The following is a 16,948-nucleotide window of genomic DNA, read 5'->3' as shown; positions in this document are numbered from 1 at the left end:
GCAAAATTTCATTAATTTTCCTAACAATCAAATCTTATGAGTTCTTATATGATGGAGAATGAATTGGTGATGTGGGTTGGATAAGGAGAGTGGCTCTGAGGTGATGTATAGGCTACATGTGGACAGAGTGCTGGAAGGTAGAGTGAGAAGGAGAGCATGAACCCCTGCCACACTGATTGCTTGTAAGATAGGTTACCTCCTCTGAATCATTGTTTTATAGCCAGTGTAAACTGTACCTCATACCAGACTTGCAGCTGGGCCCGTGCACACCTTCATTGTACCTTATATGAAGTTTGTAGTTTAGCAAGGGTTAATCCCTTTCAGTATGGTGATAGGATTTTTTTTATAGATGATTTACAGTTCTGTATGTCTATCTGTCTATCTATCAATAGCCCAATGCCCTAATCCCAGAAAGGATGGTCACATGAAATGCCTCCAAGTTGCTCTGTCACCCACCATTTGACTGCCCTCCCCCCTAGCTCACTCCCCCTGCCTTATACAGCTCTCAACTTCATCCCTCCACATCATCCTTGGTCTCTCCCTCCCTCCATCACACCTGCATACACTCTCTTAGTCATTCAGTCTACATTCTCTCTATATGTCCAGACCACCTCAGTGTATTTCTCAGTGTAGTATGGTGATAGGATTTTTTAGAGATGGTTTACAATTTTGTATGTGCTTCCACATTTAAGGCAGCTAGTTCATAGTGCATTTTTCTTCATGTATATTATATCTTTTATTTCTTTTAATGCAAGGAAGTAGGAACCAAAGGCTTGAAGTGGGCAAAATTGTTCCCTCCAAGAAAAATGAAAACAAGATACCAGTAATAGACCAATTCAAGATGCCTTCATTATATACTAAATTTCATCCTGAGTTTACTCCACCTACCATTAGACAAAACTGTTACTGATGTAAAGTAGTAGCATTTCTCTATAGTATTGTACATTCCTATAATTTCCCTTAAAACAAGACAGTGCATCTGGTATGCTTCCAACTTTTTGTTTCTTTTACTGATGTGTTCATAAGTGAGATGTATAAATATCCCCACCATGTTATATTTCAGAAATGATGCACAAAACCTGAGAGTGACCTGGAGGAAGATGCCATCAGGAAGCTGTACAGTGTTATGTTTGGGCCAACCAGCAGGCCAAGGCAGACCTCCTGGTTGAGGTACGGGAGGTGATAATGCTGAACCGGGTGCAGTCAGTGAGTGAGCGCCAGGTCTGTCATGTCAGTTTGTTTAGCAGCTCGTCACATTATCTGTACGGTACCAGGTATCTATATTTAACTCTCTCATGGCTGTGGATGTCTAGTATTCTATCCCTCATCCCATACCACTCTCAAATCCAATTTCTTTTGATTCTCTCTGAGTTCCTTGCTGCAGCCATTTAGTTTTTACTGGTTTTCACTTTTCCCGTTGCAGTACAATACTGACTTGGTGAAATATTATTAGCCCATTTAATATGTTGAAGTGGTAGGGGCGACCATCATCCACTCACTTGATGTAGTGCTGACTACTTCTTCCATACCCTTTATCATTCTTTTTCTTTGCCTTTCCTCCTCTCTTCCTATTTCTCCCATCTTTCCTGTCACTTCTTATTGCTTTTCTTTCCTTTACAGATGGCTTTACATTGAGTGACAAGCCAAATGGTTTCCTGTAAGCCAAGAAACCATTTACAACGCTGGGTGGTAACCATATAACCAAACCATATGTGATCCCTACGTGTCAACAAGTGGGTTGGTGGAGGGTTAGTGCCCCTCCCCATGAAACAAACAACTCAAAGTCAAATGGTCACCTTCTTACGGGATTATGGCGTCTGGCAATAGATAGATAGATAGAATATGTTGACCTCCATCTTTTTGTACTCCTGTTTCTGTTTGATGGTTTGATTCAGTTTAGGTGTGATTTTGCAGGCTGGAGGGATTGAACATATCCTTTGTTAACTGTTTCACTCCTAAAGATTTTTTAAGGTGACTAAAACCATACCATAGTTGCATGAGTGAACTAAAAGAAAATAGCATATTGAAGGAGTTCTATTTGTCTGTCTATCTATCTATCTATCTATCTGTCTATCTATAGCCAGATGCCACAATCCAGTAAGAGGTGGCTTTTTGTCTTTGAGCTCATTGTTTTACGGGGGCACTAACGCTCCACCAACCCACTTGTTGACATGTAGGGAGCATGTATGGGTTGGTTACATGGTTACCACCCAGCGTTGTAAATGGTTTCCTGGCTTACAGGGAACCATTAGGCTTGTCACTCAGTGTAAAGCCACCTGAAAAGGAAAGAAGAGTAATAAAAAGTGACAAGAATGATGGAAGAAATAGGAAGAGAGAAGGACAGTCACAGAAAACAATTGATAAAGGTGAAGAAGTAGGCAGCATTACATCAAGTGAGTGGATGGTGGTAAGAAATAGGAAGAGAGGAGGATAGACACAGAAAAAGGATGACAAAGGTAAAGGAAGAAGGCAGTACTTCATCAAGTGAGTGAATGGTGGTAAGAAATAGGAAGAGAGGAGGGCAGACACAGACAAAGAATGATGAAGGTGAAGGAGTTAATGGTGATGAAATGAGTCATCAGATGAACTAAAGTACTTCTGTTCCTGCAGATACAAGGGCCAGTGTGAGGACAAGTGATGATGACATGGCTGAGAAGGTGGCTCTCTCCTCCATCATACAAAAAAAAAGGAATACAAAAGGTAATACAAAATATCGAGTACAAAAATGTCTATATATATATCTTTCTATAGCCCGACGCCCTAATCCATAAAGGGTGGCCAGCAGACAAAACGCCTCCAAGTCACTCTGTCACCCACCATTTGACTCCCCTCTCCCCCAACTCACCCCCCCTCCTCATATACCTCTCAACTCCATCCCTCCACCTCATCCTCGGTCTACCCCTCCCTCTCCCTCCCTCCACCTCACCTACATACACCCTCTTAGTCAGTCTTTCATTCTCCATTCTCTCCAAATGTCCAAACCACCTCAGTGTATTTCTCCTAATCTTTTCAACCACATCCACATCTACCCCACAACGTTCCTTCACTTCTTCATTCGTCAACCTGTCCCTCCACGTCACTCCACATGCTCCTCGCAAGTAACTCATTTCCACTGCTCTCAATCTTGACTTGTTCCCCTCTTGCAAGGATTTAGGGAAGGTAAAAAGTATGTTTTTTTAAAGTGTAACAAAAACCAAAGCAAAATAAAGGTAACAGTGAAAAAGATGTCAGGAAAATAGAGTATAAACAGAGAGAGAAAAGAAAAAACAAATAGGAGGAAGAAGGAGAAAAAAGTGAAGGGAAGCAGGGAAAGACAAAACAGGGAGAAAAATAGAGACAGGAGGAGGAAAGGGAGAAAAATTAGAAGATTAATAGAGAGAGACAGAATATCCTCCATCATCATCAGGGACCCAAACAGCAGCGGCAGTGGGATTATGTCTTCTGGTAAAGCTCAGCAGGTTAATACAGTACACAGGTTAAGACACAGCAGGTTAGTACACACAGCTCTCAAGGAGTGTATGTGTCTGCAGGTTAATACTGGCTTAACAAAGTAACTCAGTCTGTTGGTCTCATTTAATACTGGGGAACAGTGGTGTAAAAAAGTTATATCAGTTGTGCTAGTGCTTCGGTTGTTCCCCATGCTATTAAAGTTAACATGTCTAGTGAAGTTATGGCGTGAAAGCATCCGGGTAATTTCTGCCCTACCCTGTCACTACTCAGCTTCATTGTGGCTTCAGATATCATCAAGAGGATTAGTGGGATCTGCCAGGGACTGAGGACCTGAGGCCTAGTACATCGTGAAATTTAGATGAATTCAGTAGGTGAGATAGTAAGGAATATGTACATAGTCAGGGAATGGTGGTGGTGGAGTCTGCTGTACTCAGATATACATTAGCCTTTAACCATGACTGTACACTTCACAAGAAAATTTAGGAAGGTGAAGTGAAATGCTAAGGGTTAGTGACTTTAGTTGCTTTTGTAGTGAATATTTTGTTTTAGCCACAGTATACAGCAGAAAGAAAAAAAAATCTTCATTAGTGTCCTGGAAAGTATGACTCCAAGCCTTATTTTATTGTTACACACCAGACAATTATGTTTGGCTTGAGGTGGAAACCTGATGGAGTGGAAGAGTTTAAACCTGATGGAGTGGAAAAGTTTACAATGCAGTTTTATAGCAGCTTAACACTTTTACATCATCTGCCTCAGTGTTGATTGTGTAGTCATTTACCATAGTCGTAAATTTACATTCAGGTCAATAAGTTTGATATTGCCATTGGACTTGCAGAGACCTGCAGAGACATGGGAGTGAAGCTGTGCAGTACGTCCGCAATACTGTCGCCTGGGTGAGCCTGGAGAGGGAGTGTGGCCCTGGTGCTTAACCCTGATCTCACCCCCACCCCCACCCTCACCCCCCACCTCCACCAAGACACCCCCAGTGGCATACATGCCTGTACAAGACTTGGTAGGTTAGCATTGAGAAATAGATAACCTGAGACTTACCTAACATATCCTATCCAGTCCAAACATTAGCTAAACCTAATCTCATAGCCTTTATAATAGATCCAGATCAATCTAGCCAAATATTTTAGATGAGACCATCAAACAAACTGCAATAAAAAGTGAGTTAATACGCTCTCAGTGGGAATATTGTTTATTGATATGTCCTCTAATAACATAAAAAAAAGTTTACCATGATTTAACCCACCTGGTGGAAAGTGGTTAACGGCAGCCATATTTAAAAATGGCAGCTTATACAATTCCAAAAAAATCATAATTAATTCATCTTTATTACCTATTTTAGATCATATTTCTCAGTTTTAATCTATCATTTGTTGTAGTTCTGGCCTTCTCCATGGAGATATCTCAGATATGCTATGATATCTGCCGTAAAGCTGTTTTTGTTCCAATAATAAGGAAATTTTACATATTTTAGTCAGTATATGTGTAATGCATTGTCATCATTAGCATATCTTATATCCTAGAGCAACATATAAGGCCTCCTATGTAATAACGTAATGTCATGGATAGGAAAATAAAAAATAGTATATAATGAAAACATTGGTACTGTGACATGCGTCTGGCCAGTTCATTACACGAAGAACCTTAACATCTACCTATAACACAGGTATATGTTGTCCGATTTGGATAATTCCTGTGATCCATACCGCTAATGTTTTGCTTTTAGGGGTCGATCTATTCGAATGTGAACACATTTTAAAGCCTCTGCTTTGAGTTAAGAACAGAGTTGAATTGCATTTATGTATATACACTTGAGTTGGTGCATTCCATATATTCAACTGCATAAATTCCTTAAAACGCAATGAAATAAATGCTTCTTGATTACCGTTCGCATTGCATATAAAATAAAAAGAACAAAGAAAAAGATACTCATTCTTTTTACAGCATGATAATTATTAGTTATCCTCAAAACACACTCCTAACCAGAACCCTAATCCACTAATAAGTTCATCTTTCCTCAATATCAGGCTGTGTTGAACTGGTGCAATGGGAGGCCCTTTGCAGTCACCACATAAATATGAAACAGTCGATGCCCATGTTTCTTGCAGTTACATCTCACTGTATTGCACCCAGTTGTACAGTTACAGTTAATCATTGCATTTCAATAAATTGGAAGAATGCCTGCTGGCAGGTCAAGTCACTTAACAGGCTGCAGTTTGTCATCTTTTAGCTTTCAGCCCCACTCTTCAGCATTTAGCTCATTTCTACACTCTCCATTCCTGAATTTGGTAAAAAACCTAAGGCTGTGGTATTTGGCTGCGGCTTTTGTTGGTGGCAATGATTTGGCTTCAACATGCATTTTGAGCTCTGGTATTACCTTCTCCCTAAAGGCTGTCTTAACACGAAGATTATTTATATGCTTTCAATTCAGGTTTTTGCCTTTGTGAGAGACACACTAAGGCTTTTTCTCACAGCCTCATTTACTTACTTCTTACTGCTGCACACTTTCTTGACCAAACACCCGTGCCAGTTGACAGAATTGTTTATCTTTTCATTAACTTTTAGGGCATGTAGCCTTACCCAATCCATAAATCTCGGCTTGTCGAATCAGAACCAGAAGAGAGTGTTTGCACAGACAACATCTCCTCTAAAGTTTTCTTTGTCTCTAAAATATTAAACCCTCCTCTTCTGGGTATTTGGCTCTGGATCTGGAGAAGATGTTGTGACTATCAGTATTAGCATGATAACAGAGGAGTACCAACAAATCAGTATCCCGTAATCGCCCTATCAGTACTAAGTTTTTATCTTTTTTCATTGCAGAGATCAGGTAGTTTTAACAATTAAAGCATCTGCATCTTCTCTTGCGTGGATAACATTAACATCCTGCTTCCTCCAGGGCCTACTTCCTAAGCAAGTTTATGAACGTTTGTTTGTTTTCTTTGTTAGCCAGGAAAACATCTTTTTTCAATTTCACAAATGTTTTGAGGGGTAGAAATGCATTAACATTAACACCAACACAACCTCCTGCATCTGCAAGGTGAATAGCATCTTTGATGAGACCATTTCCATTCACTATTCATCAAACACGATGCCCTCAAATGCTGGATCTGACTGATGGACATACTACAATACTGGGCTAGCGATCTCTTCCAAATGTAAATGTGGTACCTACTCTTTTGCTTGCATGATATACACTGTAATAGTTCTCCATCAACACATACTGTAATAGTTCTCCTCCATCTACCCATACACATCACTCAAAGTTGGGATCTGGCTGGCTGAGCGTCACTGAAGTCAGCTCCCACATTGCATCAGCTAAGGCAGGTTTGTTTGCCTCTCGTAGAGGTCCTGAAGAATCAAATAATGCTGGTGGACATGGCCAAGAGTTCAGGTTCAAAGTATTTAGCCTGCTCTTTAGCTGTTGTTTCTATCATGGGAAACTCTCAAGTAGGCCTGCTCTTTATGCCAAATCTTCCTTAACATGGAAACCACACCTCAAAACCTCTCTTTACTTGCCATCATCCTTAACACCAGAACCACAGAAATGCATGCATTGTCCCTTGACTTAGATGGACCAGAAGGAATAGCAGCAGGGAACAAGAAGGTGTTTATCATCTGATGTGGATTGTTGTTGCGATAAATTAGTGCAATGTATTTAGGGTTGACCCAACGTGTCTACATTTCTTGTGAAGACTTGACCGTGACCCAATGCTGCGATAGACTTTTTCCACGTTAGTCAGAGCTCGTGGTGTTAGGTTTATATAGAATCAAACTCCCCTTGAGCTTAAGCTTATGGTAATGTTCTTCGCCTCCCATCTAGATCTGTTGTCACAGCTTACTAAATATTCATGTCACTGATTATCATGGTTCAGACAGCCTCATTTGAGAAACATGAAAGAAAATATCTGCTCATATCACTGGTATTTTAAGCAAACCTTTTGAATAGGAATAATTACAAAGCACAAATATTTTAGAGGAAAGATACCTATAAAATCTAATACTAAAATATGATATATAATTAGAATTAAAATATTAAATATAATACTATCCGGTATTATACACAGAATGAAATAGGATAGAGCTACCAATTCGGGCAAAATAGGATGAAATACCCCCTTAATAGAGGCAACTAACAGTCACGAAATATAAAGTATGTTTCATTGAATAGATCGACCCCCAAAACATAGAGTGATATGGACACAGGAATTATCCAAATCGGACAACATATACACACCTGTGTTATAGGTACATTTAAGGTTTTTTGATAATATAGAACTGGCCAGACGGATATCAGTATCTAGTATGTTTATTTTCATATATATATTTTTATTTTCCTTATCCATGACATTTGTCAATAAGCCTTACACTAGAGGCCTTATATGTTGCTCTAGATACTACTGTACTAAAGAGTATAAGCTAATGATGACAAAATTACAGGTATATACTGACTAAAAATATTAAAGTTTCCTTAGTTATTGAATAAAAATAGCTTTACGGCAGATATCATAGCATATCTAGAATATCATGAGATAGGGCCAGAACTACAACAAATGATAGATTAAAACTGAGAAATATGAAGTCCTAAGGAAATCAGTAATAAAGCATGAATTAATTATGATTTTTTTTGGAATTGTATAAGCTGCCATTTTTTAAATATGCTGCCGTTAACAGCACTTTCCACCAGGTTAATCATGGTAAACTTTTATGTTATAGAGGACATATCAATAAACAATATTCCACTGAGAAACCTTTTATTGCAATTGTTTGAGGTTCACCTAAAATATCGGCTAGATTGACTGGACTATTATAAAGGCGAGATTAGGTTAGCTAATGTTTGGACTGGATAGGATATGTTAGGTAAGTCTAGGTTATCTATTTCTAATGCTAACCTGCCAAGTCTTGTACAGGCAATGCCACTGGGGTGTCTGTGAGGAGGGTGGGGGTGGGGGTGAGATCAGGGTTAAGCACCAGGCCACACTCCCTCTCCAGGCTCACCAGGCGACAGTGGATGTACTGCAGCTTCACTCCAATGTCTCTGTGTCTCTGCAAGTCCAATGGTAATATCAAACTTATGACCTGAACAAATTTATGACTATAATAAATGACTACACAATCAACACTGAGGCAGATGATGTGTGTTAAGAAGCAACCATTTGTTATTAAACTCTTCCACTCCATCAGGTTTCCCTCAAGCTAAACACAATTGTCTGGTGGTAACAATAAAATAAGGCTTGAGTCATACTTCAGACACTAATGAAGATTTTTTTTTTCTTCCGCTGTATACTGTAGTAAAACAAAAATATTCACTACAAAAGCAACAAAGTCAATTAACCCAGCATAACTTCACTCTAAATTTTCTTGTGAAGTGTACAGTCATGGTTAAAGGCTAATGTATATCTGAGTACAGCAGACTCCACCACCACCATTCCCTGACTATGTACATATTCCTTACTATCTCACCTACTGAATTCATCTAAATTTCACAATGTACTAGGCCTCGGGTCCTCAGTCCCTGGCAGTTCCCACTAATCCTCTTGATGATATCTGCAGCCACAATGAAGCTGTGTAGTGATGGGGTAGGGCAGAAATTACCCAGATGCTTTCAGGCCATAACTTCACTGGACATGTTAACTTTAATAGCATGGGAAACAACTGAAGCACTGGCACAACTGATATAACTTTTTGACACCACTGTTCCCCAGTATTAAATGGAGACCAACAGTCTGAGTTACTTTGTTAAGCCAGTATTAACCTGCAGACACATACACTCCTTGAGAGCTGTGTGTACTAACCTGCTGTGTAGTAACTTGTGTACTGTATTAACCTGCTGAGCTTTACCAGAAGACATAATCCCACTGCCGCTGCTGTTTGGGTCCCTGATGATGATGATGGAGGATATTCTGTCTCTCTCTATTAATCTAATTTTTCTCCCTTTCCTCCTCCTGTCTCTATTTTTCTCCCTGTTTTGTCTTTCCCTGCTTCCCTTCACTTTTTTCTCCTTCTTCCTCCTATTTGTTTTTTCTTTTCTCTCTCTGTTTATACTCTATTTTCCTGGCATCTTTTTCACTATTACCTTAATTTTGCTTTGGTTTTTGTTATACTTTAAAAATACATACTTTTTATCTTCCCTGAATCAATTCTAATTTCCTCATTGATCATGCATGTTTGCTGATATTTTTATATTACCTTTTTGTATTCCTTTGTTTTTTGTTTTACGATGATGGAGGAGAGAGCCACCTTCTCAGCCATGTCATCACCACTTGTCCTCACACTGGCCCTTGTATCTGCAGGAACAGAAGCACTTTAGTTCATCTGATTACTCATTTCATCACCATTAACTCCTTCACCTTCATCATTCTTTGTCTGTGTTTGTCCTCCTCTCTTCCTATTTCTTACCACCATTCACTCACTTGATGTAGTGCTGCCTTCTTCTTCCTTTACCTTTGTCATTCTTTCTCTGTGTCTGTCCTCCTCTCTTCCTATTTCTTACCACCATCCACTCACTTGATGTAATGCTGCCTACTTCTTCACCATTATCATTCTTTTTGTGTCTGTCCTTCTCTCTTCCTATTTCTTCCATCCTTCTTGTCACTTTTTATTACTCTTCTTTCCTTTTCAGGTGGCTTTACACTGAGTGACAAGCCTAATGGTTCCCTGCAGGCCAGGAAACCCTTTACAACGCTGGGTGGTAACCATATAACTAACCTATATGTTTTCCCCACGTGTCAACAAGTGGGTTGGTGGAGGGTTAGTGCCCCTCCCCGTAAAACAATGAGCTCAAAGACAAAAAGCCACCCCTTACTGGATTGTGGCATCTGGCTATAGACAGACAGACAGATAGATAGATAGATAGATAGATAGTTCACTCATGCAACTATGCTATGGTTTTAGTCACCTGAAAAAATCTTTAGGAGTGAAACAATTAACAAAGGATATGTTCAATCCCTCCAGCCTGCAAAATCACACCTAAACTGAATCAAACCATCAAACAGAAACAGGAGTACAAAAAGATGGAGGTCAACATATTAAATGGGCTAATAATATTTCACCAAGTCAATATTATACTGCAACAGGAAAAGTGAAAACTAGTAAAAACTAAATGGCTGCAGCAAGGAACTCAGAGAGAATCAAAAGAAATTGGTTTTGAGAGTGGTATGGGATGAGGGACAGAATACTAGACATCCACAGCCATGAGAGAGTTAAATATAGATACCTGGTACCGTACAGATAATGTGACGAGCTGCTAAACAAACTGACATGACAGACCTGGTGCTCACTCACTGACTGCACCCGGTTCAGCATTATCACCTCCCGTACCTCAACCAGGAGGTCTGCCTTGGCCTGCTGGTTGGCCCAAACATAACACTGTACAGCTTCCTGATGGCATCTTCCTCCAGGTCACTCTCAGGTTTTGTGCATCATTTCTGAAATATAACATGGTGGGGATATTTATACATCTCACTTATGAACACATCAGTAAAAAAAACAAAAAGTTGGAAACATACCAGATGCACTGGCTTGTTTTAAGGGAAATTATAGGAATGTACAATACTATAGAGAAATGCTACTACTTTACATCAGTAACAGTTTTGTCTAATGGTAGGTGGAGTAAACTAGAATGAAATTTAGTATATAATGAAGGCATCTTGAATTGGTCTATTACTGATATCTTGTTTTCATTTTTCTTGGAGGGAACAATTTCGCCCACTTCAAGCCTTTGGTTCCTACTTCCTTGCATTAAAAGAAATAAAAGATATAATATACATGAAGAAAAATGCACTATGAACTAGCTGCCTTAAATGTGGAAGCACATACAAAATTGTAAATCATCTCTAAAAAATCCTATCACCATACTACACTGAGAAATACACTGACGTGGTCTGGACATATGGAGAGAATGGAGACGGAATGACTAAGAGAGTGTATGCAGGTGTGATGGAGGGAGGGAGAGACCAAGGATGAGGTGGAGGGATGAAGTTGAGAGGTATATAAGGGAGGGGGGGAGTGAGCTAGGGGGGAGGGCAGTCAAATGGTGGGTGACAGAGCAACTTGGAGGCATTTCGTATGCGACCATCCTTTCCGGGATTAGGGCATTGGGCTATTGATAGATAGACAGATAGACATACAGAACTGTAAATCATCTATAAAAAAAATCCTATCACCATACTGAAAGGGATTAACCCTTGCTAAACTACAAACTTCATATAAGGTACAATGAAGGTCTGCACGGGCCCAGCTGCAAGTCTGGTATGAGGTACAGTTTACACTGGCTATAAAACAATGATTCAGAGGAGGTAACCTATCTTACAAGCGATCAGTGTGGCAGGGGTTCATGCTCTCCTTCTCACTCTACCTTCCAGCACTCTGTCCACATGTAGCCTATACATCACCTCAGAGCCACTCTCCTTATCCAACCCACATCACCAATTCATTCTCCATCATATTTCTATTATTCTAGCTATGACCTCACAACTCTGGAAGTATCTTCCTCTGTCTGTATTTCCTACTGCCTATGACCTCCAGTCTTTCAAACACAGTTTGTCCAAGCATCTTGAAACAAACGGATCTTGATTTTGGCTCTCTGTTAACTTGTTTTTTTTTTCTCTTTCTCTCTTCCTCTCTCCCTCTCTCTTGGAGGAAACACTCTTACACTCTTGCAGGCTTCTGGCTTTTGGTTCGTTCTTGCATTAAAAAAAAATATATATATATACAGTCTGGAAAAGCCCTCTGATCCTGAACAAGTTAATAACCTGCCCAGTCCAAAAGTCTTCCCTGAGCTGAATAAAACTGCATGAAAGATGCAAGACAAAAAATGTACTGAAGGAGTATAGTTGTGCCTGAGTCTTACCCATATTGGAGGAGACCAAACTGTGTGGCCCTGTCACCCAGGTGGTTAATGCAGGTGACATGGTGGCCCAGGGCTGAGTGGAGACAGGCCAGGATGTGCCGTTGATGGTGGAGCACAGGTGGCCAACGTGGAAAGGCTTGGCAATGCTGGGTGAGCTGTGGGATGAGTGGTGGAAAAAATAATGGTCATGTTCAAGACTGGAAAACTGTTACTGATAAATGGCACAACCAGCTCCAAATTATCCCTTATGAGGTGCAAGAGCCTTGGGTTAGGGTACCATACTGAAAAATTTAGGGAAAACAACAAGCGTACTCCATAAAAACACCACACACAGTCGCACACACAGGAAGACATGGAATAAAAAAATAGGGTTGCATTTACTGACGATTTCCAGGTCTCTACAAACAAAAGTCCAAGTAATATTAACATTGGTTTCTGCTTTAGATAAGAACTCATAAGATTTGATTGTTAGGAAAATTAATGAAATTTTGCATAAATTTACAGTGTGTTGGTAATTTCATCACTTCATATGAACTAAACTTTGAAGTAATAATTATATGTCCAAACAACATAGCTCATCATTTTAATAAAGGAAAAGAGGAAGGAAAATGTCTTAGACTTCAAATCTGCTGCTGCTCTTAATACAATTGGATCTTCCTGCTTCTTGCAGCAAATGTATGGAGAAATTCATCCATATTAATTTTCTGAGTGTATTCAGCGAGAAATGAGAGTAGTACAAGGTTACTTTTTCTTTTATGGGTCATAGATCGTCTGTAAGGTGTTAGTACACGTGAGAGTGTTGAAAAGGATTTTTCACATACAGCATTACTAGAGCCAAATGTGAGAGCAGCTGCATACAATTGGTAGACTTCAATGAATCCTTTTCTATAAGGATGAAGAAGCAAGCACAAGTCGTTTAGAGTTTTGTGTACTTTGTCATCAAACTCCTTTTCAATAAAGGTCCTTGCCACTTGAAATTCACTTTGGAGCAGAGATGAGTCAGTATTAAGACCTATGAGAGAAGCTACTGGGGCAATTTTTTTAGGATCTAAGAAACTCACACTGGGTTCTGGCCAAAGGCATGAGATTGCAGCAGTCACTGCACTACTGCATTCACCAAATCTAGCATCAAGCTCCCCAAGGCAGTTATCTACAATGCTGCAATAAATCTGCCTGAAAAGTGTTGCTTCACTTTCTGCATTGCTAGGATCTTCTGAATGTCCTACACTGGCCTCAACAACTGAATCTTTTGACAAATGTGCAGGCAGTTTGCGGCTCCGCTTTGGAACCTTATGTACATGCTCAGGTTCAGAGAGATTATGATCTGCAAGTTTTGTAATGATTCCCTCAAAAATTTTTACATCATTTCTCATGTCTTTTACATTGCAGACCACAGATTCAATTAGTCTAGTTCCAGTCATCAAATCACAATCACTTGATTGTAGGAGCTTATCAGCAGGTTTAATTAAACTCAAGACTGTCTGAACACAATATGCAATGAACATATACTTCCTACTTCTGATCTGCTTCAATAAACCTGTTGCCTCAATACAAATTACAGCATTACATCCATTTTCTTCACAAGATTCAAGTGCATTCACTATCCTTTCATGGTTTTCTAAGATAGCAGACACAGTATCTAAATGACCTGACCATCTCTGTTCCAAAAGTCGTTTGAGTTTTGTTCCATCATAAATCCTGTCTAGCTCTGGACGGTGTAGAAAGTTGTACAGTCTATTGCAAATGGAAAAAAACAATTTTACATCATTCTGCATTTCAATTGAATGTACCACAACCAAGTGCAGTTGGTGATTGAAACAATGTACATAAGGGATTTCCTTCTGAAGTTTTTCTTGTAGCTTTTTTTGAACACCTCCATGCTGACCTGACATCACAGATGCTCCATCATAACATTGAGATAATATATTACTGCAATCAAGTCCACATTCATTTAGTGTTTTAAGCATTAATGAGGCCAGGCTTTCTGCATCAAAATCATCTGTTGTTGGCATACCAATTAGACTCTCATTTACTTTACCACCCTTTACATCTCTTACTACTACAGATATATTTTCTGTGTTGGTAGGGTCACGAGTTCCATCAGACTTAATGCTAAAAAATGGTATGTCAGCCTCCTTGATATCATTAACAACATTCTCTATGACAGTGTCTTTCATAATGTCTATCATCTCATTCTGAATCCTAGCAGAAGTATAGGAGGCATTCTTAGGAATCATTTGAATAATCTCTGAGAGCTTCTTATCTTTAGACAATGTATACTGAAATAACTTCATAAAAAGACCAGATGGCTCACCTTGAGACTCACTACTTGTATCGAGACACCCTGCTCCACTCTTACCATCTCCACGCATAGGTAGCTCATTCACACATAAAAACTGAATTACCTCTACCACTGATTTAATACAGTACCTGTTTTTCTCCAACTGCTTTTCATTTACCATTGTACTGACACTCTGGTTCTTCTCTATGCGCATTTTTCTCTCCTGCCATATAACCACAGCTTCTACATGAGTTTGAGAATTTTCGTGTTTTTGGAAACCTTTGTGTTTGTCTAATGCATGGCGCCAGTTTGAGTAACCCTCTTTAGTAAATGTACGGTCTTTAGAAGAACTTTTAAAATGACTACAGGGAAAACAAAATGCTGCCCCCTCTTCTACTGAATACTCAAGCCATGTGCGTCCATTATACCAGGATGCTGAGAAGTCTCTCTTACTATTACCATACTGCTTAGGATTAAAAGAAGCAATCTTAGGCTGTACTGGTTCATGATCAGCCTCCCCTAAATCTGAAGGAATTTTGATTTCACTTGGTCCTGATCCATCTCTACCAGTCTTGTTTTTCTCCGGTTCTTTTTCTTTCTTATCAGAAGATGAATTTGGTTCTGGTTGCTTCCCATGTGAACCAACAGGCTTGAAGTATGAAGTAATAGACATTGCTGATAATTTTCTGAAGATTCTTTACATAAATCTATCCATATGGTCACAATGCTCCTGACCTGTGGATGAGTGACACCAAGCTCTTAGTAAAATCATATTATGGTATGTGGTAAAAAAATGTGAGTGTGTGCACAGTGGCAGAATGGCAGGTAAGTCATTTGGCTTTTTGTGAAAAATTAACAGAACTGGAATAGGCTAGGCCAATGTCCCTGGCTAGACAGGCTAGTTTAATAAAAAAAAAAAAAAAAAGGATAAATTACCCTTTAGCACAGAATAGGAATTACCAAAAAATAAATAACAGAAAATAAGTAAATAAATAAACCTTGTAAAAGTATAGGGGATGATAGTACAAAGTAAAATATTACCAAACAATAACATATTATATATAATAAGAATTCTGAAAGTCGGCCAAAATCCTTTGGCCTACCCTTAATAAAAACAGGACAAACCTTAATGTTATGGTTATTATTAACTTTATGTATCAATTTACTTGAATACAAGCTGCATGCCTATACTGTATCTAGGCCTAAAAAAAACTAGGCTAGACCTAAAATTAATGAAAAAAATAGCCTAGGCCTATCCTAGCCCGACCTGACCTCATAACACTGGTTAAGAAATCCTGATAAAACTTATGGAAAACATCAATCCCATACTTAACATAACCTATTTTGAAGCAGCCTAACTGCATCTAACCCTACCTAATCCTACCCAGTCTCACTTAACCATACCATACCTGACCTAACCCAACCAGTCAAGCCTAAAATGACCTAATCCAACCAAACCTAACCCAGCCTAACCCAACCAAAAAAAACAACCCAAAACCTATCAAAACCGACGTATTCTAAAGCAATCTAACCTAATCCGTCTATATCTAGTCGAACTGAACCCAACCCAACCAAAAATTACCTAATCAGACCAAACCCTGCCCAAAGTGACCTAACCTAACTTTCGATCGGCTATATATTCGCTAAGAAAAATTGCGGTCCGAACGTCTACGGATGGCACATTCCAAGTTTCGCCTGTTCTGTGTACACGTAAACTTTGTGTGTGTGTGTGTGTGTGTGTGTATTTACCTATTTGTAGTATACAGAAATTGAGCAATGCTCGTGTTGTCCTGTCTCCATATCCACATTCATCAAGTCTACCTTTACACACATGAATGTTTTTCTCATGCACCACCTCTTTGTCTAAGTCGTTCCAAATATTTAAGTATTTACCTAATATACCTAATTGTGATATACACGGAATGTACTATGCTCGTGGGTTTCCGTCGCTGTTTCTCAGTAAGTCGAATTTAGCTTTAAACTCGTTTAAGTTTTTAGACTGGACGATCTCTTTCTCCAGGCTATTCCATAAGTCTATACTTCTGTAAGGAAAGCTATATTTCTTGATATCCTTCAAGCAGCTTGACTTTTTCAATTTCATTCCGTGTCCTCTTGTTGCTCTCTTATCCCATACAAACAGATCTTCTTTGTCAATTTTATCTACTCCCACCATGGTCCTGAACACCGCAATCATGTCTCCCCTCTTTCTCCTTTCCTCTAACGAAGGCAAATCCAGTTTTTCCAGCCTCTCTCTGTATGACAGGTCTGTCAGACTGGGGACCATCTTGGTTGCTGTTCTTTGTATTCTCTCAATCTTGTTTATATCTTTCTTTTTGTGTGGGGACCACACTACTGCTGCA

Source organism: Coenobita brevimanus, unplaced genomic scaffold (assembly GCF_032717465.1).
Source record: "Coenobita brevimanus isolate Jiangsu-jjx unplaced genomic scaffold, ASM3271746v2 jjx.HiC_scaffold_2597, whole genome shotgun sequence".
Taxonomy (NCBI): Eukaryota; Metazoa; Arthropoda; class Malacostraca; order Decapoda; family Coenobitidae; genus Coenobita; species Coenobita brevimanus.
Note: the sequence above shows the minus strand (reverse complement) of the source record.